General features: G+C 45.1%; 1 protein-coding gene across 1 annotated transcript in view; it reads right to left on the reverse strand.

The window, feature by feature from the left end:
- The window catches only part of SOCS5 (suppressor of cytokine signaling 5), a 135,967-nt gene extending 122,844 nt beyond the window's left edge, over nucleotides 1-13,123 (reverse strand). The window contains exon 1 of the mRNA XM_044060255.1: nucleotides 13,052-13,123. The gene's annotated coding sequence lies outside the window, so the exon portion shown is untranslated. The remainder of the gene's footprint in view (nucleotides 1-13,051) is intronic.
- Between the last annotated feature and the right edge of the window lie 639 nt (nucleotides 13,124-13,762).

The following is a 13,762-nucleotide window of genomic DNA, read 5'->3' on the forward strand; positions in this document are numbered from 1 at the left end:
GTAAGCTGTCTATATTGACAACTTCCTTAGACCTGTTGTAAATGTCAATGAATATATACTCAGAGATACTAAGCAGTTTTTGTTAGATTTGTATACATATATGAAGCAAATCCCAGATGGACTGGAATATTTACTTGTCATCATGGATGTCCAATCTCTCTTTATTGTCATCCCTAATAGGGAAGGGGTGGAGAGTGTGTATGGATACTTGGGAGTGTACAGAACTTGCTGAATCTCATATTGATATACTAATGACTTTCTTGGAGGTGGTGTTAGAAAAAAAGAAGTTATGTACTCCCCATAACGTTCCACGTGAGTTGTTCCATCTCGCCTTCATTCATCACTGATGGGTTCGGAGCCGATCCTCGGCTCCGACACGGCCGACTAGCAAGCTCAAAGTTCTCCAGTAGCTCGAGACCCCACCCCTTATCCCATAATGCACTGCTGGAATTACCTCAGATCTTGTTTGCTGCATACCATATAATAGTACAATAATTATTCTACCTAGGAATGAGTACATATTGAAAAACCAGGATGAAGACAGCCTCCAGGTCAACTGTCAGCCAGGAGGGGGAAGGAGAGAGGGACGTGAGAATGAAGGCGAGATGGAACAACTCACATGGAACGTTACGGTGAGTACATAACTTCTTTTTGTGAAGTTGTTCAATCTCGCCGTACATTCATCACTGATGGGTAGCATCCCTAGCACCCTGATCTTGGGTGGCTCATGGCAGTACACTCTTCAGAACCGTAGAACCAAATGAAGCCCTGCCCCTGGAGACCTTATCCACTTTGTAATGAGTTATAAAAGTTTGAGGTTTAGACCAGGAGGCTGCTGCACAGATGTTATCCAAAGGCAATTTGGCTTGAAAGGCTGACGAGGTACAAACTGCTCTGGTTGAATAAGCCTTTACCTTATTAGATAGTGGCATTTTATGGCAAGCATATGTATAGGTGATGCAATCAGACAGCCACTTAGACAGGGTTGTTTTAGCAACTGGTTTACCTTTCCTGGTCTCAGAAAAGGACACAAAGAGCTGATCTGATTTCCTAATGTCTTTGGTTCTGTCCAAATAAAATCTAAATTGTCTATGAACATCGAGTTTATGCAACATATATTCCAATTTGTTGGTATGATTAGGGAAGAAAACGGGCAACTCAATGACTTGATTAATGTTAACCTCAGAACATACTTTGGGCAGAAAGGATGGATTAAGTTCTGTGATACTCTGTCAGCATGGAAGACCATGTAAGGGGGCTTGATGTAAAGGGCTTGGAGCTCTGACACTCTACGGGCTGAAGTGATGGCTACTAAGAAGATCGTTTTCCATGACAATAATTTTAGTTCACAAGATGATGCAGGCTCAAAAGGAGGAAGAATGATACAAGGTAACAAAATTCAAATTCCAGGGGGAATAAGGTGTCTTCACCGGAGGCCTTATGTGAAGTGAACCTTTTAAAAAAGCCTTAGACAATTGGTGAGCCATAATATTCAAACCATGAATTCCTAGATGGAAATTCGATACAGCAGCTAATTGTACTCATACCGTAGCTGTCGCTGCTACTTTGTTGAAAATTTCTGTCAAGAATTGTAAGATAGAAGACAATGGCGCTTGATAAGGGTCAATGTTGTGGGAAGAAGCCGAAATGGAAAATCTCTTCCACTTACAATACAATTTTCTGGTGGAAGGTTTGTGGGAAGCCAACAAAATCTGACTAGTGTCATGGGAAAGATTATAGAGCCTGGCTATGCGGGGAATTGGAGCAGCCAAGCGGTTAGCTTCAGTGTCTGCAATGACGGGTGAAGATCCTCTGACGGATGTGTCAACAAGTCTGGAACAGGGACCTGGATCCATGGATCTTCCCAGAATATGATAAAGAAATGGGAACCAAATCTGCCGTGGCCAATGAGGGGCTACGAGGATCATTGTCCGTCCCAGCAACTTTGCTTTCTGTAAGAATTTGGATATCAGGGGAATTGGTGGAAATGCAAAGAGGAGACCCGGGAGCCAATCGTGGACAAGAGAATCCCTCGGGGAGTGACCTGGCGTGGGAATTAGGGCAAAATGGCTTCTGCATTTGTTGTTGATGTGACTGGCGAAGAGATCGTAGGAAGGCTGCCCCCATTTGCGGAAGATCTCTTGTTTGAGGGACCATTCGTGGGGCAACAAGGATTGCTCTGCTCAGTCTGTCCGCTATTACGTTGGATTTGCCCGGGATGTGCATTGCCAACAGAAAGCGCTGGGATGACAATGCCCACTGCCATATTCTGAGGGCTTCTCAGCAAAGGGGATAAGACTTCGTCCCGGCTTGTTTGTTCAGATACCAGACCAATGACATGTTGTCTGTCTGTATTGCAATTGTCCCTAGAGGAAGAGAGTCCTGAAAGTATTGCAACGCTAGAAGTACTGCTCTCATCTCCAGGACATTGACATGCAGATGTGATTCTTGATCTGTCCATGTGCCTTGGGCAGTTTTTCCCTGAAATAGCCCCCCTACCCTATCAGGGAAGCGTCCGTGGTCACAGTGGCAACTGGAGGGTGAAGAATGAAAGGATGTCCTATTGTGACATGGAGACGTCAACCACTACTGAAGATCCTTCCTGCAGGAATTTATCAGGATCATGTGACTCATCGGAAGTTCTTGGTAAGACCATTGCGTGAACAGAAGCCATTGAAGGATTCTCATATGCATCCTTGCTAAGGGGATTGCTAGAATAGCTGCCGCCATCAATCCTAGAACTTTCAATACCTCTGCTGCTGGTACTCTGTTCTTTGATATTAGGGACATGATGTGTTGAAGAATAGAGATTCTTTCTGGCGGAAGGTGAAGAGTGGTGGTTGTCGTGTCTAGTTTTGTCCGTATAAACACGATATGCTGCGATGGCAACAAGGCAGACTTTTCAAAGTTGACTGTAATGCCTAGCTGATCGCAGAGTGTCAGAGTAACCTCTCTCGCTTGAAGAAGTTGATGCATGATGGTGGAGGTAAGGAGCCAATCATCTAGATACGGAAACACCTGGAATCCTAGACGCCTCAGGTGAGCCGTGACTACTGCCATGCACTTGGTTAACACTCTGGGGGCTGTAGTGAGACCAAAGGGCAGAGCTCGGAATTGATAATGACTGGCTCCCAGCCGGAAACGCAGGTGATCTCTGGATGGTCTGGGCATCTTTATGTGGTAGTACGCATCCTTGAGATCGATCGAGCACATCCAACTGTCCTTCCCCAACAAGGGGAATATGGACTGTCGCATGACCATTCTGAACTTCTCTTTTCTCACAAATTGGTGGAGTCTGCTGAGATCCAAAATGGGTCTCCAGTCCCCTGTTTTCTTTGGAACCAAAAAGAACCTTGAGTAAGTTCCGAATCCTGTCTGGTCTTCTGGGACTGGCTGGATGACTTTTTTCTAGCAATCGGCGTACCTCTATTGCTGCTTACCCCATATGACTGGGTGGAACGTCCGGGATTTTTTTGACGGGAATAGACTGGGTGGAGAATGGTATGAAATACCCTCTGGAAATGATACTTCATACCAAACTGTCATTTGTTATATTTAGCCAGGCTTTGGGGGTACAAAGATAAGCGACCCCAGACTGCCTCTAGAGTAGAACAGGCGGGCCTCCCTTCAGGAGCACTGGTAGGATTGGCCAGAGAAGTGATCTCTGTCACCCTGGTGTTGCGGACGACCTCTGCACGAGGGCGGCGTCTTCCATTGTAACCTCCTCCTCTGCCTCTGGAGGGGGGCTCTCCACATGTGTCCTGAAAGGCTCCTTGGGCTTTCTGGAACCACATCTTTCCTCCACTCTGACCTTTGGGAAAGGGTCAAGTGGGGGTGGAAAACGGACTCTGATGGCAGAGTCTTTCCTTCTTGCTCACACCTGGTTAAAGTCTCCTTCACCTTTGGCCCAAACAAGGATGAGCCATCAAATGGGATATTATTAAAAGAAGACTTGAAGGGTTCCGCGAAGGAATAGAGTCGCATCCAGGCATGCCTACGGAGAGCGATTCCTGTACCTGCGACTCTGCTCGAATCAGCTGCGTATGAAAAGAGACACATAGACAAGTTGATTATCTAATTGAGGGTAGAGATCTGAGTGGCAATCTTATCGGATACACCCGAAGCTACAGCACCCTGAAGAGCATCTCCCAACTCCTTAAGGAGATCTCTCTGCAGTCTGGTAAAATGTGTCAAGTACTTCAGTGATCTGAGTGAGAAAGTCGCTGAACTGAACATGCATTTCCCATATCTATCCATGATCCTAGATGCTCTATTAGGAGGATGGATAAATGAAGACGTCTCAGACATTTCCTTACTGGTGGCTGCTGCCACCACCATGGCATCAACAAGGACTCTCTTGGTCAAAAAGGACTTATCCATAAGGTCTGAAATAAATTTATTAGGCCTCCGAGGAACAGGTTCCATAGATTCTGGAGACTCCCACGCCCTACGAGAGACCAGATCCATAAGTTCATTGCAGGGCGGAGATACCCAAGAGGTGGATGGTTAAGACCCAAACGCCTTCAGGAGAATTGACTCGTCCCCAGTAGGGCTCTTGGACTGCCAAATCACCCCTCTACCCAAGGATTTCAAGAATCTCCGCAAAGGAGATGTCCTCAGAGGGGGATCTGGGGGACCCTTCTGATTCATCCAGGTCGGTGTCCGATGTGATAGACTCCTGGGGGGAGTCCAAATGCCTCCTCTTGCATAATCTCTTCCTGGGAACCTCTTCAGGGGGAACTTCTGGAGAGGTCTCAGAAGAGCAGGGAGCACCCTGTGGGGCTATCTGAGGCTCTGGGTCTCTACATTTGGGAGGACCAGAGGAAATGGAAACAGATGCAGGCACTTTAGGGGAAGAAGAAGCCAGACCTTGAGATGATGAAGTCTTGGGAGACAACACTCACCTCATGGCATCAAAAGCACCTCGGCTCTGATGAGGAGTCGTCGATGGCTCCGATGGATCCATGATCTCCTCCCACACCGAAGCCATGCGGTCCGAGCCCGTGGTAGGAGCCGAGCTCACCCAAGCCGAGGCCACGAGAGGAAGAGTTGGCACCGACAAGTCAGTGCGGCTATCCTCCCCGGACCCGGCCGGAGAGTGTCGGCTCCTAGAGTCCCCGGTCGGCGCCGAGAATGTCCGAGCAGATGGAGCAGACGACACTGGAGCAGGTGTCCACTCCAAGGGATTCACGATCATCAGGTCAGCCTCCTCTGGCTCCGAAGGTCCGATATGGCTCGGAGGAGGAGCAGACAATTCAAGGGTAGTGGTCTTCGGCTCCAACGGTTGTGTCTGAGCCGACAGTAATTTAACTAGGCCTGGTGCCTTCAAGACTTTCTGAACCAGCCGTTCCATATCCAGATCAGATAAGCTGACAGAGGACCTGGAAGAGTAGACAGATGGAGCCGATTGGAGCAACATGGAAGGAGGTTTTTCAGTAACCAGTTCCAAGGCCGTGTCCCGGTTTCGAAAAGAGCAGACTGTCTGCTCCGAGGGCAGTGGAGCCGAAGTCACCACAATTTCTGACCCCTTTCCTTTCTTGGATCTAGAATCAGTGGGAGACTTGGATTTGGATGATTTACTGGCTCCTTCCTGGTCAGACAATGCCTCAGAAAAGGGGTGCTTAATGATACCCCTTATCAATCAATTTCCTCTTCTTTTCAACTAACACTCTTGTGGAAAAGGAATGACATATGCTGCAAGACTCTTGCAGATGTACCTTACGCAAGCAGTAAACACATTGCACATGGGCATCTGTGACTGACATTTTCTGTCCGCAGTCTGGGCACTATTTAAACCCAGAGTTTGGATGTTTGTCCTTATCTTCAGACATTACACAACTCAAGCACACTAATTAACTAAGAGCTGTTTTAAACTAAGTAACTCACACAAACATACACACAGCCCAAAAAGGGGCACTAACAACTAATAAAGTACAGTTGTGTACACCTACCATAAATGTAGATGTTCGAGTGTCTTCACTGTTGCAGTCATGACTGTAGGGTTCTCCCCTGCTGGCAGGCAGCCCTCGGTCGGCCAGAATTCCAAAGTCTGGGTCTGGCGTCGGCTGTTGAGCCATGCTCCCTGACGTCAGAGCGCCAGGAGTACAAAGCTGACAGCCGACGCCATCTTCTCCAGTTTTTCTTGCCCCAGATGTCAGGAGTCCCAAAATGAAAAAGGTCCCATAACCTTTGCAAATACACCTCAGAAGAATGGTGAAAAAAAAGAAATATACAAAAGTGAAAATAAGAGGGGACAGGAGGGAGGGAAACCCAGACTGCAACAGTGAAGACACACTAATATCTACATTTATGGTAGGTGTACACAACTGTACTATGTTCATCGTGTTTCACTGTTGCAGTCATCATGACTGTAGGGTAGAATCCCAAAGCTGAAAGAAAGGGAGGTGGTCATAAAGAGGAAGGGGTGGCTAAAAGGCCCTGCAAGACTGCAGAGGCAAAGCCTGCCCTAGACTTAGAGTAGAGAGGTAGACTGTAGTGCTTAGAAAAAGTATGCACTGAACTCCAAGTTGCAGCTTCCAAAATGTCTTTGGTAGGAACTCCGAGGAAGGCCGCAGAAGTGGCAGCAGCTCTGGTGGAATGAGTCCGTATACTCCCTGGTATTTGCTTTCCATGGTGTGAATAACAAAATCTGATTCCATGAGCAATCCATTTAGAAATGGTCTGTTTTGAAATGGCTTTACCTTGGGAACTTGAAGCATAAGAAACAAACAATTGTTCTGATTTTCTGATGTCCTTGGTTCTGTCCAGGTAAAAACGTAGTCTGTGTACATCCAAGGAATGTAAGATCCTTTCCCCTTTATTTTGAGGAGTGGGGAAAAAAGTTGGCAAGTGGATAGTTTGATTTAAAGCCACTTTGGAAACCACCTTAGGCACGAAGGTAGGATTAGTCCTCAAAGACACCCTGTCTTGATGAAAAATAATATAAGGTTCCACAGCCATAAGAGCTTGTAACTCTGAAACTCTCCTGGCAGAGGTTAGGGCTAACAGGATTGCTGTCTTCCAAGATAAAAACTTGATGCCAGAAGAGGCAGCAGGCTCAAAAGGAGGCAAGGTTAGTTTTTCCAAAACATAGTTGAGATCCCAAGCAGGAATGGGAGGAGATCTAGGAGGTCTTAAATTCTTAGCTCCTCTGAGAAACTGTCTCATGAGCTGGTGGGAAAAGATGGGAGGGTCTGTATTATAATGAGCAGAAATAGCAGAGGCATGTATCTTAATGGAAGAGAAAGAGAGACCCTTATGTAAGAGATCTGTCAAGTAAAGTAAAATTAAAGTAATGTTAGGAAGAAGAGGATCAGAATCCTGAGCCTGCATCCAGGAACAAAATCTTTTCCATTTTCCTGCATAAGATTTTCTAGTGGTAGGACGTCTGGCTTCTAAAATAACATCCATAACCTGCTTGGGTAGTAAAGAAGAAATCAAAGGCCCTGGATTAACCAGGCCGCCAGGCTGAGAGTTTTGACATGAAAGTGTAGAACCTGACCCTGATGTTGGGATAGAAGGTTCGGAGACTGAGGTAAAACCCAAGGGGGCTCCAGGCATAGGTTTTTTAGAGTTGGATACCAAAACTGCCGAGGCCAATTTGGAGCCAGCAAGATTATCATCTTGGGCTTGTCCTGTTTTATCTTCAATAAAACCCGTGGAAGAAGAGGAAGAGGTGGAAAGGCATATCCCGAGAGGTTCCTCCAACTGAATGACAGGGTATCCACTTTCCAAGCTTCTCTGTGGAAAGTCCTGGTACAAAAATTCTGTAGTTGATGATTGAGATGGGATGCAAAGAGGTCTATGTGAGGACATCCCCAGACTGCTATTATCATCCTGAATATTTAGATGTCCAGAATCCACTCATGTGGATCAGAAAGGTTTCTGCTCAGACTGTCTGCCAGGAAGTTTTGTTTCCCTGGTAGAAACTGAGCTTGAAGATCCAGATTGCAAGCTAGAGCTGTGTTCCATAGATCCATGGATAGTCTGCAAAGAGGGTAGGAATGAGATCCCCCTTGCTTGTTTATGTACCACATAACTGTGGTGTTGTCTGTCCGTATTAGCAGTTGTCCTGGTTGTAAAAGATTCCTGAAGGCCAATAGAGCTTTCTGAACGGCTAACATTTCCTTTAAGTTGATATGCAGGTGCTTCTGATCCTTTGTCCAAAGGCCCTGCAGACAACTGCCCTGAAAATGGGCTCCCCAAGCATAATCCGAGGCATCCGTGGTTAGAATCTGAGTGGCCGGAGGCAGACAGAAGGGATTACCTTTGTTTAGAGCACATGCCCTGGTCCACCAAAGAAATTCCTTTTGAAGGCAAGGCAGGACGGAGATCAGTATGTCTAAACTGTGGTAATGCTGAGACCATACACTTTTTAGGTACCACTGTATTTTCCTCATGTGTAGTCTTGCATATGGTATGAGAAGGATGCAGGAGGCCATGTAACCTAAAGCCTGCAGGAATTTCCTTGCAGATAGCAGAGTTAAAGTTGCCAAGGTTCTGAAAGTTGAAGCCAGCTGTAATTGTTTTTCGGATGTCAGAAATGCCATCTGGGTTGTGGTGTTTAGAAGAGCACCCAGAAAAGTTATCTGTTGTGATGGTGTCAAATTTGACTTTATGTTTACAGAGAATCCCAGGAACTTGAGGAGGTTCTGTACAAATTCTAGATGTTGGAGTAAGACATCCTTGCTGTCTGCCTGAATTAGACAATCGTCCAGATAAGGGTAAATTTGAATTCCCTTAAGTCTGCAGTAAGCTACTACTGGAGCCAGGCATTTGGTGAAGACCCTGGGCGCAGCAGACAATCCAAAGGGCAGCGCAGAGAATTGAAAGTGCCTCGATCCGGCCTTGAACCTGAGGTATTTTCTGCGATCCTGCCTGATGGGAATGTGTAAATATGCCTCCTTTAAATCCAAAGTTACCATCCATGCATCTTTGGACAGCATTGGAAGTAGCTGCTGTAGAGTAAGCATCTTGAATTTTGGAATCTCTAGAAAGGTGTTCAAGACCGACAGATCCAGAATGGGTCTCCATGAGTTTTGCTTCCTTGGGACTAGAAAGAGCCTGGAGTAAAAACCTTTTCCCATCTCTGAAAGTGGAACCAGTTCTATGGCATTCATAGCCAAAAGAGCTTCCACCTGGTTTAAGGCCTCTGTCCATTGATGTTTTGGAAGGTCTGGCCATCCGCTTGGCCTTGGCAAGGTATGAAAATGGAATTTGTAACCTCTTAAAACCACATCCAAAACCCACTTGTCTTGGGTTATTTGAGTCCAATTTTGATAAAAAAGAGAGAGTTTTCCTCCGAGAGGGGCTTCCAGGCAAGAAATTCCTGTAGTCCAACAGAGGGAGTCATTGAGTTTGTTTCCTTTGAGTTTGTGACCTGTCCTCTCCTCCCCTAGGGGTGGAAGCAGTCCACTGTCTTGGTCTATAAGAAGCTTGTGGTTGAGGCCTTCCTCTGGAGCGTCTATATCTACCTCTCTGAGGCCTGTCTGAAGTGGGAAAGGACCAATTATTAGAAGGCCAATTCCTGCTAAATCTAGGTGGCTGTACTTGTAAGAAATCCTTAACTGTTTGCATGGATTTCGCCTTATCCTCCATCTTTTTAATCACCTCTTCAGCTTTTGATCCAAACAAAACATTATGCTGAACAGGAGCATCCAATAATTTAGCCTTTACTTGTTCAGGCAAATTTTGTTCCTTTAGCCATGCATGCGTTCTAATGACTGTGCCAGAGGCCGCTGCCCTACAAGAAGCCTCCAAGGCATCAAATCCACAGTGTAAACCATGCTTCCCAACCTGTTCAGTGGCATGCAATAAGTCATATAATTCCTTATCATCTGCACAGGCAGAAATGGAAGTAAGCTTTTGTTTTAAAACAGACAAGAGAAATTGCTGGTATTTTAGCATATGAAACTGACAGTTTAAAGCCCTAATGGACAAAGTAGCAGAAGTATACACCTTTTTGCCCCATCTTTCTAAGGATCGAGAATCCTTTTCAGTAGGAATGGGATTTTTGGCAGAAGCGGCCTTAACTCCCTTAGGACCCTGAGAAATGGTTTCAGGGTCAGCAGAAGGGTTCTTGTATAAAAACTGATGGGAATCAGGAACCCTGTAATATCTATCAGGCTTAACAGGAGCAGGAGGAAGAGAGTCAGGGGTTAAGTTAGCCTCCGAAAAAGCATCATCCACAATATCCAAAACAGGAGAAATAGCCAGGGGTCTATGTTGGGGAAGAAGAAGAAAATCCCTCAGTCTTTTCTTGGATTCCGAATACTCCTGTCCTTCCCAGTGGAAATGTTCCCTCATTTCATGCAAAGTTTCCCCAAAAGAGAAATCCTCAGGGGGAGAAGCTGAAGGAATGGATTCTTCAGCATCAGAATCCTCATAAGGAGGGAAAGAATATTCCTGATCGGAAGAAGAAACTGAGGAAACAGAAGCCTCATCAGAGGAATCATAATAAACATCCTGCCTTGGCCTTTTATCTGGTGGGGGATGTGAACCCCTAATCATAGTAAGTAAATCCTCCGCCTTCTTGAGTAACTGTTTCTGTGACTTGGGAGCCGGTTCAAAAGAGGCCTGTGTTGTAGTCTTTGATTTAGAAGGAGTCTTTGCCTTTGTCTTTGGCTTTGCCTTTACTAGAAGCTGAGTAGGCCTGAAAACCCCTTCGGAAGCCGGTACCGGCACAGCAGCTCCGGACCCATCCGAAGGAGCATTGTCTGAAGGTCCTGCAACAGAAATATTTAAAGGCCTGGTTGGCTCCTCATGAGAGTCCGTTTCGGCCGTCTGTTCTGAAATGGCAGACGACAGGGGCTGCAAAAGCGCCTCACTGACGACGGCCGAACCTGAAGCTGGCTCCGCTTGTGCGCTATCAGATTTGGACCTCGGAGGCCTGTCTTTATCCTTGCGACGTTTGTGAACTCTGGTAGCCGGGACAGTGTCCGACGACATTTTGTAGTTAAAGCGCCTACCGAAGTAATGAAAAGCAAAATCGCTCCTTCGCTTAATTGTACGTTGATTGAATCTAGCACAAAACCGACAACTAGCTACGCCGTGGTCAGGGCCTAAGCAAGGAATACAGTAAGAATGAAAATCCTTATGAGGTATTTGCTTCCCACATGAAATACAATTATCAACTTTTTCTGACATCGGAGTGGAGCAAGAAAAAAGTTTCCCCAACGGGGTACTTAGCGTTGAGTGGAGAAGAAAATCTTCGGACTGAAGTATATCAGAAAAATTAGTCAGGAATCAGCCGACTGGCACTTGCGAACTGCTATCACCGCATGGCAAGAAAGACTGGAGAAGATGGCGTCGGCTGTCAGCTTTGTACTCCTGGCGCTCTGATGTCAGGGAGCATGGCTGAACAGCCGACACCGGACCCAGACTTTGGGATTCTGGCTGACCGAGGGCTGCCTGCTGGCAGGGGAGAACCCTACAGTCATGACTGCAACAGTGAAACACGATGAACATCTACAAACAGTAAATAGAGATCCAAAATGACAGTCCCAAACGGGATCACTGACTACTAATCCTACGGCCAAAAGGCCGAAGGCAAGACAGAATACTGAGGAAAGGGCTAAAAACACAGAAAAAGGTACTATTAACTAACTAGTATATCTGCTACTATGAATAGAACAAAGTATATAAAAAAGTGAAAATATAACTTGCTGAAAGTTGAAAAACTCCCAATAAAGTCTCAAGCCAAGCTGGAAACCAAGAGATCTGTGCTGCGGCAAACTAGATCGGAGGTAATTCCAGCCATGCATTATGGGATAAGGGGTGGGGTCTCGAGCTACTGGAGAAATGTGAGCTTGCTAGTCGGCCGTGTCAGAGCCGAGGATCAGCTCCGAACCCATCACTGATGAATGAACGGCGAGATTGAACAACTTCACATCAATGTGTTTTGTTTTGGCATGCAAGGTTATCTGCGACGGGATGGCGTAGCTATGGGGCACTTGTTGTGCCAATAGCTAAGCCAATCTCTTCACGGCTGCATGGGAGAGGGAATTTTTGTTTAAAACACGAAGTTACTTGTCTTTTGTTCCCTTTTACAGGAGTTTTGTGGACGACCTGTTTTTTATCTGGAAAGGGACATCAGATGAGTTGATTGCATTTATTGATGAAGTTAATGGGCTCTTTGAATATCTTAAGTTTAGTTTTGAGTTTTCTGCAACATGGATCCCCTTTCTGGATGTGTATATAGAGAGGTTGGGGAATGGGATGTTGAACACAGGTGTGTATAGGAAACCTTGCCAGAAGAATGCCCTCTTGCACAGACACAGTATACACCCCGGCTACATTTTTAGGAATGTAGTCAGGGGTCAAGCTTTACAGGTGTCTAGATATAATCCATCAGACATAGAGTTCTCTAGTATACATTCATCTTATGTAGTTTATGTGCTCTGGGTCTGGCGCTTTAAAAGTAAATTGATTTGTGCTTCCCGCCAGTATTACTATTTAAACGTTTTGAATTTTGAGGATGATTATGGTCAGATGAAGCCCTTCTGGGTGAAAGCGCTTCCCTCTGTCATTGGAATAAACTGATTTTTTATCGTATACTGGATGTGTTTTGTGTGTGGCAGCTTTGCATCGCTCTAGCATCTACTTTTTCTGTTTGTTTTTACCACTAGTTCTAAAAGTGTTTTTGGGGTTGTTAGAAAAAGTATGCAAGGTAATCCCACCCCAAAAAAAAATGTTGATGCTGCAAAGATCTCATCCATATACACCCTCTTAAGTGAACTAATACAAGGACACCTTCCAGCTAGGACATGGGCCAATGACATTACATAAATGCAGCAATACAGACAACATACACTGAAACAGCAAAAACAAGCTTCGAAAATCAGTCAGCTACACATTACAACATATGCAAAAATTAATGGTTCCCTGACAGCAGCTTTGAGTACTGCAGCCACAAGCTCAATCATGCTATGAAATGCCACAGAGTTTGGAAGACAGTGTATAGAAAAATAACACACACCATTCCTTGGCAAAGAGGGACACATACAAATGACCTAGTACAACATTACACAACAGCACTCTGGATTACACTTACCAGGAAAAACAAACCTGAACGTGCAATCAGAGTATACTCGGTCACTCAGTCACTGTAATCCTGTAGGAAGATCTGCAAATAAATAAATTAATAAAAATAAGATGATAAACATCTGTAGTGGGTCGGTCTGCTGCAACAAAGAAAAGCAATTATTTTATGTCCAGCAATACTTTAGGGCGAAGCTTTAAGACCACAAAAGTAACTACTGTCTTGGTCAGATGGCTTTGTGGGGCAACCTGCAGAGATTACAGTAGAAGGAAAAGCAGTTCAACAAACATTTACAGAAGCACATTCTGATTATAATTTGGCTATCCTACACTAGGTGAAGGACACACGTTTCTGCTGACTCTCTCAGGAGGAGGATAATTATTAAAGCATTATTTATTTACTTACTATTTGTTCACCGGGTAACTGGACTGGTCTATTGACCTTTTTAGCCACGACCAAAGCTCAGAAAGCAGAAAATACATTAGTTTTTCAATCAACACTATTATATACAGAATGAGTATACAGCAAAATTCAGAAAATAATAAGACTGAATGCAGATCGGGTAAGATTAAAAAATCTAGTTACAGCACACTGTGAAAAAATACATACGCGGGCTTATAAAATGCAAACTATGATACACACACACAAAATACAGCACAATCATACACAATAATACATAAACACCTACAAGCATGTGGAGAATACTTGCATATGTCACACTAA

Source organism: Protopterus annectens, chromosome 1.part0, assembly GCF_019279795.1.
Source record: "Protopterus annectens isolate FY-2018-M chromosome 1.part0, PAN1.0, whole genome shotgun sequence".
Classification (NCBI taxonomy): Eukaryota; Metazoa; Chordata; order Ceratodontiformes; family Protopteridae; genus Protopterus; species Protopterus annectens.